The following is a 16,916-nucleotide window of genomic DNA, read 5'->3' as shown; positions in this document are numbered from 1 at the left end:
TATGCCAACTCTACAGGAAATGTACAATCGAAATGTGTTGAAAAAATATTTATTGTAAGCAAACGCAAAAATATGGTTTGAAATGCATTTTTAGTTTGCATGTTTTTCACCACATATATTTAAAATATATTAACACATTGGAATGGCAAATGTAATTTATTCATCTTGTGTAAAATTTTCAGTAGGGTAACCAGAGCCAAGTTGAAGAGGACCCTAAGTGGAGGTCAGTCTAGGAGAAGTGAGGGGAACATCCGAGACCATCATTACCATCACTACACATCCACACTGCACTGGGTCATTGGAGCGGGGAAGTGGGAATTCTCCCTGACAATAAAAGAAGCCAGGTGCCTGTTCACCCGCGTCCGGCATTGTAAACACCACTCTCCCTGCTGTAAATGTCAGGCATAGGTAGGCGCTGCACAGCACTCGCATGACTCATGCCACTGTATACAGATTCCCAAGACGCTATTTATCTTCAGCCCTCCCCTGCCCCGGGTATGGCCTGACCGTTTCCCTCCTTTAAGGGTAAGAGTATGACAAGACGCAGACTCTACTTTCCTCTCTTCTCTCTGGTTCCAGACAGACAGAGTTGTCATTCATATAGGCTGTTCCACTGCTCTGTGTAATGTAACCTTCCATTCTGCCTTGTCATGTGCTCTGTTCCATACAACAGTGTGGTAACAAAGTGCCCAGGCCCAAAGTCACTGCGTTTACACAGGCAGCCCGTTTCTGATATCTTTTTCCACTAATTGGTCGTTTGACCAATCATATCAGATATTTTTTTCAGAGCTGATGTGATTGGTCAAAAGACCAATTAGTGGGCATTTGCATTTATTTATTGGGCTGCCTGTGTAAACGCAGCCTGTGAGTCTTCACACAATAAATGCTTCTGGTGTCAGTAGCAGAAAACACAGATTAACAAATTCTATAAAACCACTCTGACTGTTTATTTCTGTTGACATGCTGCTCTGTCAACTGCAATGCCACGATAAATCATGGGAAAGCAAACAACCACAGACTCAACCAATACACTGCAGGTCGGACGGTCGGATGCTTGATGTCAAAGAGGCTCCCCACTTCCTCTATCCCACGTGAACAGCAGGCCCATTCCCATCATCCCCAGGCCCAAAGCTTCTCGACACCACTGAGTCATGTGGCTCTCTGTGGTCAGCACTGACCTAAAGGCCAAATCTGATGGACATTCAACTGCTTGCAACAAATATGGTGGGAACACATCACTTTATGTAACTGTACTGAGTTTGCAATTTAGAGGTGTTTTTCTCTCATTATAAAAGTGACATTTTAGAATGTCAAAGGTTGAATGTGCTAATTGGTTGATCGTTTTCATCTTTGTCAATTGTCAGTCTGAACGTTGACGTCGCTGCTCAATTGTGTTTTCACCTTTATATTCTAGCCTGAGGATGCTGTTGAGCAGAGCTTTATAGCCGTGGATGAGATTAACCATTTTAGTGATTGAGAGACTTAACGTTATCAGTGCATTTGAAAGATAGACACTGATACGACCAGGGTTCCAAAAGATTTACACTGTTCTATAACCCAAGCAAGGTACTGCTACACATGGAATATTGCAACTAGGCAACCCGTTTCGTCTTTATCTTTGTTTATTTTGACTCGTGCGTCAAAGTTTAGTGTGCCTCATCTGGATTGCTCAGACTGTACAGGATGCCCTGTATCAGATCAACAAGGTATGTGCGTCAACATCCCAAATAAATAGATGTTGTGGCTGTTTTTCATTACACACATTGACATCTCTGTTCAATGACTAAGAGTCATTTCCTTATGCAACATTACTCCTTCAGGTTTTCTTTCTGAGCTTTTCTCACTGCTACTAGGCAGCAGTGTGTGTTTATATGTATGTGTGCGTGTGTGTGTGTGTGTGTGTGTGTGTGTGTGTGTGTGTGTGTGTGGGGGGGCTACCTAGTTGGTAAAGAGCTACCTCCTAATTCTATGAAAAAAATGAATTTAAAAAGTGTTAAAGACACAATCTAGTGGCTAGGCAAAGGGAGATGTAGAATAATGTATCTCAACGAAGCGTTGATGCAGGACATTGGATAATAAGGACTCCCTTTACACGCCTCTGTCTGGGACGCACGACTGCCTTTCATCAACTCAGTTTTGGAAGCAGCTAATTTCCCCTGGTCTCTGTGGAGTTCTGACCTCATTTCTCCCACAATGAATTGGACTGCTCTCTTTGCTTTGTCATCAAATGGGTTACGGGGAACTAAGGACAGACACACTGAAAAAATAAACATTACAGTAGGCTACTACAATGTCTGCACAATGTTGAAACTTGACGTGTACGTATATAGACGACCGCAGCAGTACATTCCAGTAATAGACACACTTTCTGTCTATGATGACCACTATCCTTAATCCAAATTGCAAACTCAATTGCCACAATCATTGCATGCACTCCTGTAACTGGAGCAATACAAATAAATGATGCTCAACATGCACACAGACAAATCAGAAATTGTCAGAATGTTTTTTTTTTTTTATTGGAAAATTGAATGCATCCCATAGAAGAGAGACATTTAGAGGACATTTTTGTGAGAAAGAGAAAGGCAAATGAGATGAACCCTAAACGCAGCAACATATTTTTTGCTTAAAAGCACCAATGGGGTCATTTTTGAGAGACACTGTCTGCCAAGCAGTAACACTTTTTCTTTTATTAACCTTTTGTAACACAAGTAAATGGTTTAAATCCCCCAAAATAAGTATATATTTAAAAAATGTCACATTTATAGTGAAATCTAATAATTCTAAATAAACGTTTTTGTATGTTTTGAACAGATAATTTGATCAATTTCATCCATAGACAATTGTTATGAACATTTGTCTGTTATTCATTCAAAGTGTTGTGTTTCTGTGATATTCAGAGGCAGTGGCAGAACTAGAGTTTTCTACATGGGGTGGCCAAGGCTACTTCAGTGGGTCCATAGACCATGACAACAAAATTACTGTGTAACCCTAACCTGGCATCTAAGGAGCATTAATGAATCCTATGATTGCTGATTAGAGGTAGAAGTGATAATTCACTTAACCCGGAGTTCTTCAATGTGGCAGATAGTGTGGTCCAAAAGGGTTACTTCACTAGAATCCTTTAACATACTATGAATAGTCAGTGTCTCTACCTCGGAACTGCAGCTCAATTTCTTACTCCTAGGTAGATTTAAAACAGAATAATTCTGCTGTTCTGGTGAGAACTGGCTAAATGTTTCACAAACTCATCCATACTGAGGGAGCGTGCTCACCTTGACTCAACACTGAGAATTCCAAGGTGACTTAACCTGTCATCAACCATTGTTGTCCTAAGGTGGGTTTTAATCCGATTTAAAGCTGAGAAGCTTCTCGCAAAAAGCACAGGTGTAACAGAAACCATCACTTTGGTCACTATTTTTCACAGTGCTCATCATCAATGAGTCGTGAAATTTTAAGCTTGTTTTAGGCTGTCTTTTACACACTGTTTGTAAACTTATTTTGCAGTGCTCTGCAATCTCTCTCAATAGTTCTCCAAAGTAACCCTCACTGTCTGTAAGGGCACCGACTAGATCCACAGCCCTTGCTAGGTCAAGAGAGCTTGATTGGAGCATGTCAGAAAGACATTTGGCATCACCAAGCACTTAACAAAAGGTAACCAAAAGCCCTATGTAATGTAAATCTATCTGAGAAAGAAGGCCCCTTGCCTCCACTGATCTATCACCTATAAGGGCACAAGGCGAGGCCCAGATGCAGACACGGGAGGCAGATGGTTTGAGTCTTTGATATTTATTGTATCCAAAAGGGGTAGGCAAGAGAATTGTCATGGACAGGCAAAAGGTCAAAACCAGTTCAGAGTCCAGGAGGTATAGTGAGGCAGGTAGGCTCGAGGTCAGGGCAAGCAGAATGGTCAGGCAGGCAGGTACAGAGTCCAGAAAACCGGCAAGGGTCAAAACCAGGAGGACTAGTAAAAGAGAATAGAAAAGGCAGGAGCACAGGAAAAACACGCTGGTTGACTTGGAACATACAAGACGAACTGGCACAGCGAGACAGGGGAAACAGGGATATATATACCAGGGATAACAAGCAACACCTGGAGGGGGTGGAGAAAATAACAAGGACAGGTGAAACTGATCAGGGTGTGACATCACCACTATTTTCAAGTGTGATATCCTGTAGCACTCTCAGAACTGCTGGAAGCCTGTCCCTCAGATTATGGCATGCCATGTATCTGCATGCCCACCTTACATCCGTAAGTCTCTGTAGTTCCCTGGGCTGCTGCTGTGGATACAGCTCTTTCTGAACGGTAAGTCACTTGAGATGAACGTACGAGCCAGATACAAAGTGATAAAGCTTCTGCAGGAGAGCAAAAAAGTGAACTGCCTCAGGCACTGATTTTACAGCATCGACAAGAACCAAATTCAAACAATGTGCATTACAGTGCACATGAAATGAAAATCTTGCACTGTTTTTAATCCGTGCAGACACACCAGAATGCTTTCCGCTCATGACGGATGCAGTGTCACAGCCTTGCCCCACAAGATTATTTCTGTAGTCCAGACCATGTTTTTCAAGGCAATCAATGATCATTTTTGTGAGGCCTGCTGCATCTAAGCTTTCAGCTGACTGAAAGTGTAAAAATCTTTCGTGGATGGCCCCATTTTAATAGTACTAAATACATTATTTCACTTTTACCATCTCAGCTAAGCCCTCAAGAACTTCGTTCTGGATTTGGTGGCTTGTGTACTTAGCATTGCCACATGCATTCATTCTTTTCTCTATGAGAGGGTCAAAATTACCCTTGTTGTGAGAGTCATCAGACTCTCGATGACTGCGCTATATTTTGAGTGGCAGTTAATAGGAGCACATCTGCAATTGTTTTAATGTAAGTACAGTTTTCCTCCTTTCTTTTTCCAGTCCTCATTTATGACATCTAACATTGATGAGTTGCTGGCACTAGCCCTTTTATGCTGATTCCAAGCATACATAGCATTGATATGATGCTCTGCCTTCGAATGGAGCTTAAATCCAGAATCTTTAAACAGCGCCAACAATAAGTCGTTATCTTGACATACAGAATATTCCAGTCATGAATTGTCCTTATACCAGGAGCTGTTGAAAGCCCTTTTCCTAGTACCATGCTGAGTTCTGGGAAATGTTTTCAAACACGGCTGTACAGGACCCTCTTCTCTGGATCTTGAAACGTCTGAAATACACGTTAAATAATGTGTCATATCTCTATGGAAATGTAGAATTAAGAGATTCACAAGATTAGATACTAACAGCTGCTAAATAAAATGTGTAGTAGGCCTGGCCTACCACTGGGTCCTTTTGGAACAGCATATCTGGTGCTTGATGCAGTTGGGAGGGGCTCGATGACATCTCCTGGCAGCTCTGGCTCACTGCGTTGCTCAGAGCCAGATGTCTCTGTCATCCCTTGATACATCTATTACATTAAAATAACACAAGAACCATTAGTGTATAATCACAATACAAATGACACAGCCATCAAAACAAGAACACACAAGAATCAACAACCAACATTTTAAAGTGAGGCTTAATCTGACAAAATCATCTGTTACAAGCTGAAGCTAAATTTAAACTCTGAACTGGGCATGTGACTGATGCTCTGACCTGGTGGTGGTAGACTGGGTCCTTGTGAAGTCTGACCACACTGACTCTGACTAGCTTCAGGTAGGGAGCTGCTCTGGGGTCCAGTGGTGATGCAAGGGCTGGGGTCTGTTTGCACCTGATCTGCCTGTTTGTGCTTCTTTAAAAAGAAGTTTGATATCTCTCCCTTTCTTTTCATGTTTAATTGACCCTATGCAAAAATAAGACCGTCTATGGATACATCTAAGCATCCAATCCACATTTTAGTCCAATCTCAATTACAAATCCCCATTATCATAACTGTACCTTAAAACCAACTACCAGCCTAAGTTACTAGATAGATCATGCCAAGGTTAGCCCTACTCTGCAGTAAGTAACTTAGCTAGCTATAATTTCTTACACATTTACGATAGCAAACAGGCTATCTGCAAATTCTGGTCAACTTTTGAGTAACGTTAACAGATTGATAATAACGATTGTTCGTTTTGAGTTCAAGTACAAAAATCGAACTGAGTTAATGGATTTCAAATGACAGGGGTGTCCAATGCCACCCCGACACCCCTCTGGCTCCGCCCCTGCTCAAAAACTAAGACGTTGGTGCTTGAGCTAACCTGACATACAGGTATGACCCTAACCCTAAAATGGCCACCGATATGGGCGATATGTTCAAATCCCAGAGCCAACTAGGTGTGGGAAAATCTGCCAATGTGCCCTAGTGCAAGGCACTTAGCCTTAATTGCGCCATGGTTGCAGTTGATAATGTCAGACCCTAACTGTGACCCAGACCTGGCGGCGAACAAATCAGTTCGACGAGCCTTTGATTTCCATAGAGGGCGTGTTTTTTCACGGGACTTAACGTCTGTAATAGGCAACTCGTGAGTTTCAGGTTTGGGGAAGTTAGTTACCATACCATTTCTACCGTTATGATTATTTTTATATGCACATTTTCTTGGAACGGTTTAATTTCAATAATAACGTTTTGTTTTATCAAAATCATTGTCACGTGGTTAATCATAAAAATCGGAAGTAAAATTATACAAATCTAAACATTTAAATTCAACTATGCGAGAGCACTAGCCTCTGCCATATGGACACATTGATACGGTGATCCATTGAAAAGTTAAAGAAATGACAGTATAACTCAGAGATGCAGCAGTAGGCCTCAACTAAGTAAAATACATAGGCCTAAAACCGACAAATAAAAACAGTAGAAAATATCCTGATGAAAATCCCGGTTCTTTCAATAACATTAATCTACCTAATCCGCCTGTCTGCCTCTTTTCTATCTGTCTTGACTTGAGCTATTGCTAGTGAAGTACAACGTCAAATCATCACTTGGTCCGGACCGAAGCTGTCTCTAGCGAAAAAAAAGTATGAAACATTGTACTAGCTAGCTATTCCGGGCCCTAGAGTTTCCTGCGCCAGTGAGCTCGGGATAGAAAGCTGTTTTTAATGACGTTTACACTGGATATATGGGATCATCAGATCATTATATTTTGCGTTTTCACACGGCTTGGTGATTATCGAGTGTTGGAAAGATTTTTCGAATACTGAGGAACTATCATTCGCAATGGATGTTTAAAAAACAGACTTCGCTGACGTGTCAGGTGAAGAAAAAAATTATGCTGTAAATCAGAAATTGCCAAATGGACACGTTCCTACATATGCATGCATTCTAGGGAGGAACGCGCCTTATCTTCGCCACAACCCTCTCATTCTTATGTTCACTGACAGCGCCATATCTTCGCCACAACCCTCTCATTCTTATGTTCACTGACAGCGCCATATCTTCGCCACAACCCTCTCATTCTTATGTTCACTGACAGCGCCATATCTTCGCCACAACCCTCTCATTCTTATGTTCACTGACAGCGCCATATCTTCGCCACAACCCTCTCATTCTTATGTTCACTGACAGCGCCATATCTTCGCCACAACCCTCTCATTCTTATGTTCACTGACAGCGCCATATCTTCGCCACAACCCTCTCATTCTTATGTTCACTGACAGCGCCATATCTTCGCCACAACCCTCTCATTCTTATGTTCACTGACAGCGCCATATCTTCGCCACAACCCTCTCATTCTTATGTTCACTGACAGCCGCAACTCAATCAGCTAGACCTATAGCCACGCCCACTACCCAAATCGCGGGCTTCTCAAACACACCGGTGATTTAAAACAACCACAGCAAACCTTTTTTTGATTAAGCTAATTATCCTATGTGGCTAAGTAATGCTCACTGGTGAAGTATTTTGAATGATTTTATTTAGACAGGATAATTATATAATTTTGGCGGAACATCAATTTACTTTAGGGCAATCCAGCATCTTAACAGTGCACTGTACACCCGCCAACTTTCCTTTCCAATTCCGAAGAGGCTGACACCAGATATCTGCATATAATGACGAGATGCTCATGTCTCCGCCCTAACAATGAGTTTTTGTCCCAAAGGCAGGCGACAAGTTTAGGTCTGCATATTATTCCCATAGAAACGCATTTGGTTTATACTGGCCAGAATTGAGAGTGAGCCCTCGCCTCTTCCTCTCTGCTGAAACTATATCACCGAAGAAAGTATCCGAGCGAGGAGAGATACATGGGCTACATAGGGGCGCTATATCTGGTGCTGTCTGGACAGAAATAGTATGACATGCCATACTCTTTTGGTCCAGACAGTATTAAATACACGGTCTACATACTGAGACAGAGGGGCGCTGTTTCGCTTGTTCGGATGCTTCAACTGAGATTGATGAGTCTTTCTGTTGGCGCGCATCTCCGTCAAATAAATTATGCATATTTCAAAATTGTATTTGGACGGGCAACGAGGTAAGGTAGGGCGGAACAGGCCCCCCAAATCCCGCCCATAACGCCGGCCCCACCGTGACCCCACTCTCTGAGGGTGTCTGGGAGAGTTGGGATATGCGTGCGTATTATACATGCGTATAATACACACTTGTAGCCTACATGTGTGAAATAGGACAAATATAAGCACCCACCATATTATTGTTAATTACATTGGGAATTCATATTGGAGTTCCCACAATTTAATAATCTGCGCAGCACAACAGCAATATAGGCGGACGGGAACAAAGCCAATCACACGCGTTATGAAACATGTGAGCAGAGGGCGTTTAGAATCTTTCATAGTGGTACAAATGCCTGCCCTGAACAACTTCCAGCGTCAACTTGTGTATTCCTCTGGACAATAAACTGGTAAACATCTGGTTTTATTTACAATATAGAATGATTAGCCTGTATTTGTATTACTATAGTTGATTCAGATGTTTACAATATAGAATGTATAGCCTGTATTTGAATTACTATAGTTGATTCAGATGTTTACAATATAGAACGTATAGCCTGTATTTTTATTACTATAGTTGATTCAGATGTTTACAATATAGAATGTATAGCCTGTATTTCAAATACTATAGTTGATTCAGGTGGTCTCTGTCCCATGTGCTGAAAGACAGTTGTTACAGCAGCATAGACCTTTTACAAACTAGATAATTATAGACCTATACTGACTTGCTACCGTCGGTAATATAGAGGGCGCATTGGTTATGAGTTTAAGTACACATTCTCCACCACCCAGTAACACGTTTAGTACATAGTGTTCCCACACCAACACTACTCTGATATCTACTGGCCAAATATACTTAAATTTACTGATGTTGCCCTCAATAGATCAGTTCAACATTGTTTGATTTTGACAGGCTTTGCAGTGAGGAAAGCAATGTTTGTTATGTGATCATCCTAAATAAAATGTATCTTACCGTTAAGTAAACAGTCTAATTTAGAGCAGTAGAAAACAGTCTATGTACTGAAAGCATAGAACAGTAGTATAGGACTAACTGGTACACAATACTGACAAAGGACGTAGTGGTCTTGTGCGATGTAACTCTGCTCAGTGTGTGTTTTAGTCTTATACAGGTCGTCTGTACTTTAGTGCCTTAACAATGCTCCGTGCCACCACTGCCTTCCTGTGCGCCTATTGCCAGAAGAGGAGCGTCTTAACCCCTCATATGGGCTTCTCCGCCTCTACCCTCGCCAACAAGCGGCCAGAGAACCAGCAAACTGTCGACTCCCTTTATGACCCATCGGTGGACATCCGTAAAGTGCGTAAGTTCAAGGGATGGGTGCTGTCAGAGAACTCTGTGTACATGTACGACACGGCGGATCTCCTGCGGGACATGGGCGCCGACACTGCTTCCATTGCCCGTGTGCTGGAGACCCACCCCGAGGATATCCTGAGTCGGCCCGAGGACGTGGCAACTCAGCGGGACCTCTGGTCCTCCGTATGCCCCAACCGGCATGAGCTGGTGGGCATCATTGAGAAGTTCCCTGCCTCCTTCTTCACGCTCACGCACCACACCAACCAGCGTGACAACATACACTATCTCCAGAGCCTGCGCCTCAGCAAGCGCATCATCGGGAAGCTGATGGCCAGCGCCCCCCCCAGAGCTTCAGCCAGCCTGTGGAGAGCAACCAGGAGGTCATCCACACGCTGCGAGAGACTTACCTGGACCTGGGAGGGGACGAGGGAAACCTGCGCTTATGGTTCCAAAAGCTGCTCAGCCAGAACCCTTACATCCTGATGCGGCCGGCTGAGGCGTGGAGGGACAGTCTGGGCTTCTTGAGGGAGAAGGGCTTCACCACAGAGGAGCTCCTGGTCCTGGGCTCCAGCCTCAGGGCCTCCATCGCAGAGCTGCAGCTTGAGGCCATGCAACAGGCTCTGGACTACACCCAGGAGGTGCTCGTGTGCTCAGATGAGTCCTCCGCTGCCCTGCTGTACTGTACTACTCAGTGCCCACCCTGGTAGGCCGGTTCAAGGGGCTGCTGGACGTGGGGGTGAGCATGGACCAAGTGAGGGAGACGCCCAACGTGCTGGAGCTCACCACTCAGATTGTGCTCTACCGCATCCAGAAACTAGCCTCCTACGGCTATGACGTGGCAGCCTGGACGTTGTCGGCACCAAGAAGGACTTTGAGATGACCTATGGCAAACTGCAGCCAAGGCAACAACGACCACTCTTCAACCGTTGCCCCTCAGGACCGCAGAGGAGTGAATGTTAATGGTCCACATCTTGATGTTTTAAGGGGATGGGATGAATGCTGCACAGTTGCAGAACACGCTATGGGTTTTTTACTGTAATTACTGATTGGAGACTGAGGTCTTATGACGTCTCTGTTGGCATGAGCTATACATTTGCCCAATGACTCAGTGTATTGCGTATAATGGGTTTGCAATGGAGACCTCTGTCTCCAGAAGTAGGTGGATCATCCAATCATTGTCAGGAAATGGCTGTGTTTGTTTCAATTAGCCTGAGTCACCCATCAACAGCCACTGTTCTATACTCTATAGCATGAGATGAGAAAGAATAATGTTCAAGTTTTTTATATTTGTATCCATTGATGAAATGGTATCCCTTGCACCTTATGGTTTAAATGTGAATGAACTCTACTGACAGCATTATGGAGACAGTGTGAAAGATCCAAGTGTTTCACACTTATGCTAAACACTAAATGGAATCATTGATGTAAAGAAAAGTGCTGTGTGTTATTTCTACGTTTAAGCTAATTGGCACACATTTTGGTATAGGTCCTTGTAGGCTGGATTGACTTGATAACATCAAGTTTAAAAAATAAAACTTATAACAGATGAGTCCTCTGGAGTGCCATTTATTTGTGACTTGCCACCGCATAGCTCTTTACCTATACCTACACTCTTAGAAAAAAAAGGGTTCTTCGGCTGTCCCCATAGGAGAAGCCCTTGTTGGTTCCAGGTAAAACCTTTCCACAGAGGGTTCTACATGGAACCCAAAATGGTTCTACCTGGACCAAAAATAATTTTACCTGGGAACAAAAAGGGTTTTACCTGGAACCAACAGGGGTTCTTCAAAGTGTCCCAGTCCCTGCCACTGAAAACATCCCCACAGTATGATTGTGCGACCACCATGCTTCACCGTAAAGATGGTGCCAGGTTTCCTCCAGACGTGACGCTTAGCATTCAGGCCAAAGAGTTCAATCTTGGTTTCATCAGACCAGAGAATCTTGTTTCTCATGGTCTGAGAGTCTTTAGGTGCCTTTTGGCAAACTCTAAGCGTGCTGCCATGTGCCTTTTACTGAGGAGTGGCTTCTGTCTGGCCACTCCACCATAAAGGCCTGATTGGTGGAGTGCTACAGAGATGATTGTCCTTCTGGAAGGTTCTCCCATCTCCACAGAGGAACTCTGGAGCTCTGTCAGAGTGACCATCCGGTTCTTGGCCACCTCCCTGACCAAGGCCCTTATCCCCCGATTGCTCAGTTTGGCCGGGCGGACAGTTCTAGGAATAGTCTTGGTGGTTCCAAACTTCTTCCATTTAAGAATGATGGAGGCCACTGTGTTCTTGGGGACCTTCAATACTGCAGAAATGTTTTGGTACCCTTCCCCAGATCTGTGCCTCGACACAGTCCTTTCTCGGAGCTCTACGGACAATTCCTTTGACCTCATGGCTTGGTTTTTGCTCTGACATGCACTGTCAACTGTGGAACCTTATCTAGAAAGGTGTGGGTCTTTCCAAATCATGTCCAATCAATTGAATTTACCACAGGTGGACTCAAGTCGTAGAAACATCTCAAGGATGATCAATGGAAACAGGATGGACCCAAGTTAAATTTCGAATCATAGCAAAGGGTCTGAATAGTTATGTAAATAAGGTATTTCATTTAAAAAAAAAAAATTATAATACATTTGCAAACATTTCTAAAAACCTGTTCACCCTTTGTCATTATGGGGTATTGTGTGTAGATTACTGGAAAAAATATGTAATCCATTTTAGAATAAGGCTGTAACGTAACAAAATGTAGAAAAAGTAAAGGGGTCTGAATACTTTCCAAGGGCACTGTACTGTACATTCATAGTTTTTTATGATGTTTAGTGTCACTTTGTCAGACTTGTGACATTCACCAGGAAGAGCATTCCTTCTGGGGAGGGACAGTAGTGTATGACCTGGTTCAAGTTGTTGTAACATGATCCCCAGCCACATGGTTATCATTCCCCCACAACTTAATTCAAGGCTAAAAATAGCATAGCATGATAGAAAAGGTTGAATCATAAAAAGATATCCATCTGTTTGCACTGTTACTTAAAAGTCTGCATAAGGTAAATGATACTTACTATAACACATACTGAAAATGAACAGAGTGTTAGATAAATTCTCATATAGTTATTAAGTAGTTCTATTAATACATATTAATGCAGGGTTCCCCAAGTGGCGGCCCGCGAATTTGGCCCGCGGGTGGTTTTATTAGGCCCCCCAAGTTTCCTGAGCATATATCTTATTTATTTTTGTTACATTTTCATTGTTGGATATAAAAACTGTAAAAACATCAGGAAATCAGCTTCAAGTGATTTTAATTAGGGAAATCTGTTCCCATGTATTTCCACTAATAATGATCATAAAAAAATGTAAGCAAAGTTTGAAATTATTACGTTTTAATCCAATATTATATCTGTTTGGGCTTCTTGCGATTCATTTGCAGTCTACAAATTACTGTTATATATATTCCGGCCCCCCGACCATCTGCTCAAGAAAAAAAATCGGCACATGGCTGAATGTAGTTGATGATCCCTGTAGTAACACATCTAAGTAATATACTGTAACAAAGGTTATGCACAAATCAGCTGTGAAGACTTTGAGGTAGGCCTACTGTAAGACATGTGTTGTGTACATTTCAACAATATTGGTAACCAATGAAATAAAGCCGGTGAGAAAAATTGAAGTGTCTAGCCATCCATAATCACAAATGTTGAGGAACACTGAACAAAAATAAACACGTGTTGGTGGCATGTTTCATGAGCTAAAAGAAAAACTTTTCCATACCCAAAAAAGGCTTATTTCTCAATTTTTGTTTACATCCCTGACTGCAAGAATGTTCACCAAAATGTAATGTTAATTTCTCTACCATAAGCTGCCCCCAACAGCGATTTAGAGAATTTGGCAGTACGTCTCACAACTGCAGACCACATGCATGGCATCAGGTGGGCGAGCAGTTTGCTGATGTCTACGTTGTGAACAGAGTGCACATGGTGGCGTGGGGTTATGGTATGGGCAGGCATAAGCTACGGACAATGAACACAATTGCATTTTAAAGATGGCATTCTGAATGCACAGACATACCGTGATGAGATCCTGAGGGACATTGTCATGCCATTTATCCGCCGCCATCACCTCATGTTTCAGCATGATAATACAGAGCCCCGTGTCACAAGGATCTGTACACAATTCCTGGAAGCTGAAAATGTCCCAGTTCTTCCATGGCCTGCATACTCACCAGACATGTCACCCATTGAGCATGTTTGGGATGCTCAGGAACGACGTGTACAACAGCATGTTCCCGCCAATATCCAGCATCTTCGCACAGCTATTGAAGAGGAGTGGGACAACATTCCACAGGCCACAATCAATAACCTGATCAACTCTATGCGAAGGAGATGTGTTGTGCGAGGCAAATGGTGGTCACACCAGATACTGACTGGTTTTCTGATCCGCGACCCTACCTTTTTTTAAGGTATCTGTATTCCCAGTCATGTGAAACTCGTAGATTATGGCCTAATTAATTTATTTCAATTGACAGATTCTTATATTAACTGTAACTTAGTCAAATCTTAGAAATTGTTGCATGTTTCATTTATATTTTGTCCAGTATACAGTCGGAAGTTTACATACACTTAGGATGGAGTCAATAAAACTCGTTTTTCAACCACTCCACAAATTTCTTGTTAACAAACTATAGTTTTGGCAAGTCAGTTAGGACATCTACTTTGTGCATGACACAAGTAATTTTTCCAATAATTGTTTACAGACAGATTATTTCATTTATAATTCACTGCATCAGAATTCCAGTGGGTCAGAAGTTTATATACACTAAGTTGACTGTGCCTTTTAAACAGCTTGGACAATTCCAGAAAATTATGTAATGGTTTAGAAGCTTCTGATAGGCTAATTGACATCATGTCATCAGGTGAGTCAATTGGAGGTGTACCCGTGGATGTATTTCAAGACCTACCTTCAAACTCAGTGCCTCTTTGCTTGACATCATGGGAAAATCAAAAGAAATCAGCTAATACCTCCATTTTTTTTTTTTAGACCTCCACAAGTCTGGTTCATCCTTGGGAGCAATTTACAAACGCCTGAAGGTACCACATTCATCTGTACAAACAATAGTACGCAAGTATAAACACCATGGGACCACGCAGCCATCATACCGCTAGAGGTGAACGTACTTTGGTGCGAAAAGTGCAAATCAATCCCAGAACAACAGCAAGGGGCCTTGTGAAGATGCTGGAGGAAACAGGTACAAAAGTATCTATATCCACAGTAAAACGAGTCCTATATCGACATAACCTGAAAGGCCGCTCAGCAAGGAAGAAGCCACTGCTCCAAAACCGCCATAAAAAAGCCAGACTACGGTTTGCAACTGCACATGGGGACAAAGATCATACTTTTTTTGGTCTGATGAAACAAAAATAGAACTCTTTGGCCATAATGACCATTGTTGTGTTTGGAGGAAAAAGGGGGAGGCTTGCAAGCCAAAGAACACCATCCCAACCGTGAAGCACGGTGGCAGCATGTTGTGGGGGTGCTTTGCTGCAGGAGGGACTGGTGCACTTCACAAAATAGATGGCATCATGAGGCTGGAAAATTATGTGGATATATTGAAGCAACATGTCAAGATATCAGTCAGGAAGTTAAAGCTTGGTCGCAAATGGACAATGACCCCAAGCATACTTTCAAAGTTGTTGCAAAATGGCTTAAGGACAACAAAGTCAAGGTATTGGAGTGGCCATCACAAAGCCCCGACCTCAATCCTATAGAAAATTTGTGGGCAGAACTGAAAAAGCATGTGCAAGCAAGGAGGCCTACAATATGACTCAGTTCCAGCTCTGTCAGGAGGAATGGGCCAAAATTCACCCGATTTATTGTGGGAAGCTTGTGGAAGGCTACCCAAAACGTTTGACTCAAGTTAAACAATTTAAAGACAATGCTACCAAATACTAATTGAGTGTATGTAAACTTCTGACCCACTGGGAATGTGATGAAAGAAATATAGTAAACCATTCTCCCTACTATTATTCTGACATGTCACATTCTTAAAATAAAGTGGTGATCCTAACTGACCAAAGACAGGGAATATTTACTAGGATTAAATGTCAGGAATGTTGAAACATTTAGTTTAAATGTATTTGGCTAAGGTGTACGTAAACTCCCGACTTCAACTGTATATGCTACATATAACACTCATGTGCAACTTTAGGTATGTTCTCTGAACAACAGTGTCGTTTTCTATGTTTACTAAGTGACACTGCCTTATGGTAGCCTACTGGTTAGAGCGTTGGGCCAGTAACCGAAAGGTTGCTGGATTGAATCCCCGAGCTGACAAGGTAAAAATCTGTTGTTCTGCCCCTGAGCAAGGCAGTTAACCCACTGTTGCCCGGGCTCCGAAGATGGGGATGTTTATTTAAGGCAGACCCCGCACCGCTCTGATTCAGAGGTTATGCAGATGACACATTTCAGTTGAATGCATTCAGTTGTACAACTGACTAGGTATCCCCCTTTCCCTTATGGGAAGTGACATACTTCAGTACAAACACCAGAGAATTAAGGACCCCAATGGAAACGAAACAAATATCAGGACAGTCCACCTGTTGCTTCTGGCATGAGCAACTGATCCTGTCGATATTGTAACTCAAAGACTTGCATGACTTTAATAGGGTATAGTTAGAGATTTTTGCCATTAAGCCCTATTTTCTATTTACCCAGCGTCAGATCAACTCATGAATACAATTCTTACATCTGTGTGCAGTTTGAAGGAAGTTAAAGGTCAATTTGTTTCTGGAGCCATTGCTAACTAGCGTTAGCACAATTACTGAAAGTCTACAGGGAGCACGTAGCATGCCATCTTCAACTTTTAAAAGGGTTTAGTTGCCAACATCTTGAATAATGCCTTTAAACCATGTTAGTAAAAATGATGGCTCAATAGTATGTGTTATCTACACTACAACCTGTAACTTTGTATATTTCCCAGATGGGACATAGTACTCCATGTAATACTCATCATCCAATGTCCGTCTGCATCTCCACCCACTCCTCATGGATGTTTCTGTAGGCCTCTGGAAAGTCTGTGCCAAATGCCATGGTTCCAAGAACGACCCTCAAAACAGGATGCATTGTGACTTGAATGACTTGAAGAAACCAGCCTTTTACTTTGGGATTCTCAACTGCAGGTTTGGGCTTTTTCTGGTCTGTAAGAAAAGGCAGATGGA

At 42.5% G+C, this 16,916-nt stretch overlaps 1 pseudogene; it reads left to right on the top strand.

Annotated features, from left to right (window-relative positions):
* Positions 1 to 8,498: 8,498 nt before the first annotated feature.
* On the top strand, positions 8,499 to 11,273 carry LOC106576310 (transcription termination factor 2, mitochondrial-like; annotated as a pseudogene).
* Positions 11,274 to 16,916: the final 5,643 nt, after the last annotated feature.

Source organism: Salmo salar, chromosome 17 (assembly GCF_965601325.2).
Source record: "Salmo salar chromosome 17, fSalSal1, whole genome shotgun sequence".
NCBI lineage: Eukaryota > Metazoa > Chordata > Actinopteri > Salmoniformes > Salmonidae > Salmo > Salmo salar.
The sequence above is the reverse complement of the archived record's forward strand: the minus strand, read 5'-3'. Positions and strand labels throughout refer to the sequence as shown.